Raw genomic sequence first — 8,423 nt, 5'->3', positions numbered from 1 at the left:
TTAAAATCTCCGACATTTAAACTAATGTTGGTAAAACATTCGCGACATTTATTTACAACCTTTATTAAATGTTGCATTCTTATTTTTGACATTTTGTTAAATGTCAATAAAAAAAATTACGACATTTATTTACAATCTTTGATAAATGTCGCTTTGCTAATTTTAAAATTTTCGACATTTAGATTAATGTCGGTACCGAATATTCTGGAGTATTAATAATAATTCACTGTTCAATTTTCAATTTTCATCATAACACAAATATTTATATTAAACAATCATAAATATCAACCTTTATACACAATGTAACAAATACGAAATAATAATCTTTAGATTGTATTTCAAAGGACATAGCAGAAGTCTCCTTCCAAGTTATACGCTATCAAATCAAATGACTGGTCGTTCTATCTCAAATAAAACAAATTCTAACTAATAAAAGCTAAAGTAATTTCAACATGAAACTACGTCAAACTCTCTCCTCATCATCTGAATTAATTCGCTAAACTTCTAGAATAAATTCTGCAACAAGGCTAATGGAATTCATCTTTCCACAATTCGAGCACCACTTGCCAATTACACTCTTCAAAAGTGCTGCAAAAGAATTAGACATAAAACTGGAATTCAAAGTATGTAGTAAACGGAAAAAATTTAAAAGTGATTTGCATGTTTTTCCAAACTTACCCACTTCTTTTTTTGCGTGTCAACTCCATTATTTCAGGTGTTGTTGATTAAGTCAACCTGAGAAGAAATATTCTCTCTCAAATCAAAAAGTTTACCATCTAATAATAGACCCATCAACCAATTACACTCTTCAGAAGTGCTGCAAAAGAATTAGGCATAAAACTGGAATTCAAAGTATGTAGTAAACGGAAAAAATTTAAAAGTGATTTGCATGTTTTTCCAAACTTACCCACTTCTTTTTTTGCGTGTCAACTCCATTATTTCAGGTGCTGTTGATTAAGTGAACCTGAGAAGAAATATTCTCTCTCAAATCAAAAAGTTTACCAGCTAATAACAGACCCATCAATTCTTAAAATGCTAACAAACAAGTGAAATCACCTTTTATTAAAAAATTACGAGAATTAACCTTACTTACCAAACAATGACAAAACTTTCCTCAAATCAAACCAAAACCAACTGACTCCCAATTATGCTCAAGTAAAACAGAGCACTGTATCCTCTAGATGTATACAACTAGGTGCGAAGAATCGGGCTTCATCAAGTCCAGAAAATATGTTGAGAACTAAATGATACAGAAAGGGACATGGAAGAAAAATCTATAAAAGATGATGAGAGCACAAAACACTTACTCAAAGTTATAATATTATAGAAGACTTTGAGTATTGCGATGATTAGAGACACCAGACAAGTAAGTATGTCTTCAATAATTGAATAGTTGGTAGATCTTGATAGAGGGAAAATCCAATAGAGAATGAAGGCAACAGCAAAAAGGAAGCTTGACAAAGATATGGATGGCAGGAATTACGGTATCATCATGTCAAGCTAAAGAAAGACAATCACCAAGGGCTCAGGTTTGCTACTATAGGCAATTAGCAAATGAAGCTCCGTTGAGGGTGAGACACAAAGAAAAGTTAAGATAAAAAGCTTATGAGGCCATTTATTCTTAGACTAGCAAAGCATGCCCGCGTGATGCATGGGCCAAATCAAAATGTCTTCTAGTTTAGCGAAGTATTTTGGTAAAGAAGTTGTGTACAAAGACTATCTGTCACACGTGTTCACAGAAAGTAGTAAATGAATGAAAATGAAATTATTTGGAGAGTATTACAACTTTCTTTGCTTTTTGTAGAACCATTTGTAGCATGTGTTCGTACTCCTTCCTCACTTAAATATAATAGAAATTTTACTTGTAACATTACACATTTTCTCTCAACTCCTCACTGACTTAGATGACATTAAGTGATTTCAACAAAAACACATCCATTATGCTCAGAAACTAATACTTAGACAGAAATATAGGGAACCGAGCAGAAAGCAAAGGGAAGTAATTAAGTTTCTGATATCTTCATTTCCTAATTCAATTGATATTCAAGTCCAAAAGGGACATTCAAGATTGGTTTTCCTTTTACCGGTCATTCAAGCAAGTAGAGAAAGACAAACACTTATCTAGGGTGGTTACCGAAATTGAAAATACAAAAAGGAAACCTACAATTATATGCTGGATACAAGTAGCACATATTATGCTTTAAACACAAGATAACAACACTTGAAAATCACATTCGAAACTTCAATGTTAACTAATTACAATACGTACGAACTCGCCTTTTTTGTTCGAACAACTGAAACCGGTGATAATGATTGTTGACGGTCTTCACATGAGTTATCGGAAAGCTATCACAAAGAGAAAGATTGTTATAATTAAAAGAAAAATAAATGGCATAGCTAACTTAAGAGGAAAAAAATGTGAACCAAGCAAAAATTATTTACCTCTTCGTTACTGATTGATTTACTTTTTGAGCCATTCGTAAAACCCGTACTCCGTACATATGCTTGGATCTCTGCCTTCACTCTTTCCTTCACCTTTTCCTTCACCTTTTCATCCACCTTTTCATCCATTTTTTCTTCCATTTTTGCTTCCATAGCTTGTTTTGCTTTAGCCAATTTTTTCTCCATATCAATTTGGAGTGCTACAGTATTTTTGAACTTCTATCTCAACCCTTGCATCAAAATCCCGTTGTTCCACCTGCGATCGTTTATATACTGAGCCACAAACTAAACTTGGAGCTACTCCTTTTCCTAGAGTTCGAACAATCCCATGAGTGTCTGGTCCCATTACTTGTGAATATATATATATTGCGAGCACTTCCAGGGACATTTAACTCAGGATACCCCTCAACAAGATCATCCATTTGTTTCTTTTTGAAAGAAAGGTAAATTGACGAAAAGTTAACAGAATTTTATAATGGAGTTAAAAGTACCTTAATATTTATAAAGAATTAGAATTTACCATAACTTCACCAGCTATCTCATTTACTAGTTGTTTATTCTCACTTGTGCGGGTTTTTTTCAGCACCTCAATACGAGTTGGCTTTACACCATTATTCTCTGTTGTCATCTGTTGAATATTAAAAGATTGTTGTAAAATATTCAAGGAATCAAGAATTAATATATAAATTGCAGAAAATAGATAGTGATTATGTCATACATCATCTATAATTTGAGAAAGGCTTTTTCTTCCTGATGTGTGTGGCATAGTCAACTTTTTTTGCTTTCTTTGTTTCTCTCGCTCTTTTCCTACAAATGATAAACACAATAATATGTTAGAGAATAGTCAAGGAGTAGCAGAAAATGATTCTTGATATTAATGGAATACCTTTGCTTCTGTTGAGCTCCAATAATGAACTAACGAACGCCACTGATCTTCTTCAACCTCTTTGGACGATGAGCTAAGCGCTCAATATCAGTACTATACGGGTCATAGCCACTATTTTTTGCTTCATGCTTCCACTCTTTCCATTTAGATCCAACTGACATCATCAAAATGAGTCTCATATCATCAGTTGCATCAGAATTTTCCTATATATATATATATATATATATATATATATATATATATATATATATATATATATATATATATATATATATATATATTTAACACAAACCTTCTATTCCTGGTATTCCTTCCCTAACCCATTCAATATCATCTTCACTTTCAAATGTAGAATCATCAAGCTGTTGCTCAGGCCATAGTTCCATATGACCTTCCTTATGCTCGATAGCCGGTGTGTCTTCACCCAAATCGTAAAAACCTCTTGGCTTAAGTTTAACAATAATTTGCCACTCCTTTTCCATTCGATGATCGACATAGAACACTTGTTGAGCTTGAGATGCAAAAATGAAAGGTTCATCTGATAACTGATGCCTTGTGTAGAGTAGATGATTAAAATTCACAAGAGTAAATCCATAATCATCTTTCTCAATAAGCAAATTACTTCTCTCCTCAACTTCGCTCTATAATTGTAAAACTCGCATATTTCACAAAAAACCTTTACTCCGAGAAAAAGAAGTATTACTTCAGAACCAAACTTAAGAAATGCAACCTAATGAAAAAGCTAAGAAAATGAAATTTGAAACTCAATTTCATGATACAATCACAATCATGCAGTTAAAAGCACAAATAGATATACAAATACACCCCAACACGCCCAAATCGCACCAATACAAACTACCAAATGATAAAATCTGAGCAAAAAGATACCACAGATCCAAAATGTGTAATCTAGTGATTTCACAAACATAATTTAAACTATTGGTGAAGAAACTCATACGGCTTGAAGAAGCCTCTTCAACACATGCCACATGGCTTGAAGGAAGTTATCGAAAATGCTAAAACTTGAAAAAGAAAAGGAGAAGATAATATGGATTAGCTCTTGAGACAGATTGTTTTCTACTCTGTTTGACGTGTATTCTAGAAATGGTTTCCCTATAAGAGACGAACACAAAAATGTCTCAACTATCCCTAAATAACTATAGTTCGCTTGAACTTTCATTTGTTAAGTTACTTACTACTTCTCAGCCTGGTGAACAATTCGTTTTCTTGAATTAGAATGTGAGATTACCTGTAAGATCGAAACCAAATACAATTCATCTAACAAGAACTAGTAATTATGAAGAACCTAAAACTTAGCTGACCATAATTCAGTAGAATGATGCAGATAAGAGAGAAATGTATAATAAAATTTGCACCAACACAGAGTCCAAAGGATGTTTCCGTGACTAGATCACATCACAAACAATATCTGTCCACTAAATCTCATAGAAGTACAAAATGACTTCTTATAAAGATTAAAGCTAAATTCACATATTGAAATTTTGAAGATCATCTCTCAAAATATAATTAATTGGCTAACAGAAAGCAAAATAAACAAACTTATAAAACCAGAACTCAGCACAGAAGTACAGAACTCAGCAACAATATCATAGCATACTAGTAGTTGGCATTGTATGCGGTTTCGGCATAACCCAATAGCTTTGGCTCAAACACTATATTTATTTAATACGTATAAATAACTTATCGAAAACCAAGTAAGCTGCAATTTTTAGAACTAGAACTCATAAACTCAAAATCCTAGCTCCACCTCTAGTTGTATAATAATACGCCAAAAATCAAACCTTTAAAGTGTACACACTAAACTCCTCCTCAATTTTCTTAAAAAAGAAAAAGAAACACCACAACCCTTATAATCAAACACCATAACATGCAAACCACAAGCACCGTGTTAGTCCATATTATCTTCTCCTTTTCGTTTTCTTGTACTCCTATTAACTTTCATAATTCACTTTACCATAAAATTTCAGTTTGTCTTTCATTTTTATCCTCACAGCAATTTCCACATATGAGACGGCTCAAAATTTTAAATTTCAAATTTTTAGCAACCACAACAACTGATTCAGTTCTGAAGAGCAACAATTGCTTATATAAGATACCAACATCCACATAAACGTGCAGTCACATGCCAAAAAAATTACATCACCGCCAAGGTGACGTGCACGGTAATAAATTCATTAAAGAAGGTAAAAAACTCTATATGGCTCGAAGCTACCCCTAACGGCTACTAGTACATGAGCTTCATATATCCCAAATACCCATGTTTCCTAAAATCTGGATAATTGGGCACATTTACCAGCTAGTTAGATTACAAACAAATATGAAGAGTCGATAGGAAAGAACAAACTTTTAAGATACTTTCAAAACACAAAAATACTATTATTTTAAATACTACAATAACAAAGAATTAGATCTCCATAAAACAAAACAGAAGGTAGATAAGAACCTGCAACAGCCTCAAAAGAGTCCTGAACACTGTATGAATGTTCTTCCAGTAGTGTTCGCTCTTTCCCCGTCTTCTTCAAACCAGTGTTCAGGAAAGCGGGCGCTTCACCGCTATGCTTCGCTTAAAGCGGTGAAGCGAAGCTTTGTCGCTTCAGGTAAGTGGAGCTGAGGCTACCCAATTAACTGGACGCTTCTGAGAATGAAGCGGTGAAGCGGCTGAAGCGGTGAAGCAGATGAAGCGTACGCTTTATGTTGTGGGCTGTTTTTTGAAAGGTCAACTTTAATAAAATAATAAGTCCAGGTCAAAATTTTAATAAAATAATACGTCCAGGTCAAAATCTTAATAAAATAATAAGTCTGGGTCAATTTTAATAAAATAATTAGTCCAGTTATTTGAAATCCTCAGCCCGACTTTGAGAAGTTTTATTTCGCACAGTCAGCTAGGGTTTTGCAGCAGCTCTTCTTCTCCACTTTCAGGTAATTTCTTTCTTTCTTCTTCTTCTTTCTTCTTCTTCTTCTTCTTCTTCTTCTTCTTCTTCTTCTTCTTTCAAGCTCTCTTCTTTGCTCTGTTTTTTTCTCCACATTTGCTCTGTTTTTTTCTCGAATTCTAGGGTTCTGCTCTGCTTTTCTTCTTTCTTTCTTTCTTCTTCTGTTTCTTCTTCTTCTTTCAAGCTCTCTTTTTTGCTCTGTTTTTTTCTTCACATTTGTTCTGTTTTTTCTTTCTCGAATTCTAGGGTTCTACTCTGCTTTTCTTCTTCTTTGTTATTCTGCTCTGTTTTGCTTATTTATTTTTTTGCTCTGGTTTGCTGCTATATATGCTCTGTTTTCAGTTCTGCCTTTTTCTTTCTTTTCCAGTTCTACTTTTTTCTTTCATTTCCAGTACTTTTTCTGCTTTGTTTTGCTGTGTTCTCTGCTGATTTTGTATCAAAAAAATATTTGCTCCTGATTATTTTTCTTAAATCTTAACAGCAATTAAAAAATGTCCGAAGACCCGGCTTGGAAGTATGGGAAAAAACTTAGTGAGACCAATCGGACTGCAGTTATGTGTTTGTTTTGTGATAAGATGACTAGAGGAGGAATCTTTCGCCACAAACAACATCTTATTGGTACTTATAGCGATGTTGCACGCTGTCTAAGATGTCCGGAGAATGTGAGGGAAGAAGAGGAATAGACTAACCCTAAAGCGCCTCAATGACCTAGTGTTCATAAAATATAATAGAACATTGATGCGTCGTTACAATGCTCGCAATGTAATTGATCCAATTGGTTTGGACAATATTGATGATGCCAATGAATGGCTCACCGGGGTTGAGAATGTTGAAGATGAAGCAATTTTTGAGGGAGATTCTGATTTCACTTTCGGTGTTGTTGCCGAGGCAATGGGGGTAGAGAAGAACCATTATGGTTTAAGGGGGAATACTTCAAGCCAACATAGAAGGGGAAAAGAAGTAGCTACAAGTCATTCCCTAGTTGATGAAGTTGAAGAAGATGAAAATGAAATTGAAGAAGATGATGTGGGAGTACAAGATTTTGACAATCTTGTAGAAGAATAAGAACTAGATGTCGAACCATTTGTGATATCCACTTTAGTTTTTTATTTGAACTTTTAGTCTATGGATATCTACTTTAGTTTTGAATTTGAACTTTTGCTTATATATATATTCTCTATTTATTTTGCTCTTTTTTTAAAAAAAAAATTGCGCTTCACCTCAATGAAGCGGGCGCTTCGCTTCACGCTTTGCTTAAAGCGTGAAGCGGGACCTTGTTGCTTTTTTCCGCTTCACGCTTTCCTGAACACTGCTTCAAACTGCGAATCATTGGAAAACTGTTACTGATACTATAAATAGAATGTGCAAAGGAGATTCATATGAAATTACAAAACCTGTGAACGCAATATAAGTACTTCAACAACTCTAAATTTAGTTCCAACGCACAAGTCTCTGTAACAATCAGCAGTAATCTCTATATAATTGGTTCAAATTATTTTAAAATTAGTAAAGATCTAAATTAGAAGAATAGACTCGCCTCAAACACAGCCAAAAGTTTTTCCCAAGCTTTGAAAAAATACCAAGTATTACAATTGCCAATATTTGGAATTGAAAGGAGGGAACCCTAAAATTTTACCGCCAATTTTCTTTTACTCAAGGGCAGCTAAAAAGGAATTAAAAGGAGGAAGCCCTAAAATCTTTGAAGTAAAAAAGAACTAAAAGGAGGGAAACCCAACAAAATCTTACCGCCAATTTATTTTTCCTTCCATAGATGTTGCTCCATATCTGAAATTCTCCATGTTTTTTAGTAGCACAATGTATTAGGGGGTGGACTCAACCAATTTTAACCAAAATGGGACTGGTTTTGAGAAAAGACTGAACCGAAATCTGTAGACCCGTATCTTAGGCTACACTGATTTGGTAATGCAAAGTTTGGTTAATTCTTTGAAATGGGTCTTGGACGGCACTATATGTTTGCTGATCAGGAGTGTTTTTTTTTTTTTTTAAGGAGTATGATGTGGCACTTTCACACCCTAAGTTTAATTCTTTATTTTTTCCAAGACTTGTTGGATGACTTACATGCATATATTTATCTCAAATTAAATATATTATTTTTATCACATATTTTAGTTCCAACTCTTTGG

The 8,423-nt window shown here is 33.8% G+C and overlaps 1 long non-coding RNA gene across 11 annotated transcripts; it reads right to left on the bottom strand.

Annotated features, from left to right (window-relative positions):
* Positions 1-303: 303 nt before the first annotated feature.
* Positions 304-8,423, bottom strand: LOC132621935 (uncharacterized). 11 transcript variants are annotated; one of them, XR_009575751.1, is made up of 11 exons: positions 8,026-8,423; positions 5,793-7,598; positions 3,621-4,577; positions 3,329-3,482; positions 3,161-3,249; positions 2,963-3,070; positions 2,443-2,870; positions 2,270-2,346; positions 908-964; positions 679-817; positions 304-588 (listed from the first exon to the last, which is right to left on the bottom strand). It is a non-coding gene; the product is annotated as an uncharacterized LOC132621935 (long non-coding RNA). The 11 variants fall into 11 exon arrangements; XR_009575761.1 differs by having other exon boundaries at positions 2,443-2,698; positions 2,934-3,070; positions 3,621-4,004; positions 8,026-8,410; XR_009575759.1 differs by having other exon boundaries at positions 2,443-2,698; positions 3,621-4,004; positions 8,026-8,390.

The sequence above is a fragment of the Lycium barbarum genome, chromosome 12 (assembly GCF_019175385.1).
Source record: "Lycium barbarum isolate Lr01 chromosome 12, ASM1917538v2, whole genome shotgun sequence".
Taxonomy (NCBI): Eukaryota; Viridiplantae; Streptophyta; class Magnoliopsida; order Solanales; family Solanaceae; genus Lycium; species Lycium barbarum.
The sequence above is the reverse complement of the archived record's forward strand: the minus strand, read 5'-3'. Positions and strand labels throughout refer to the sequence as shown.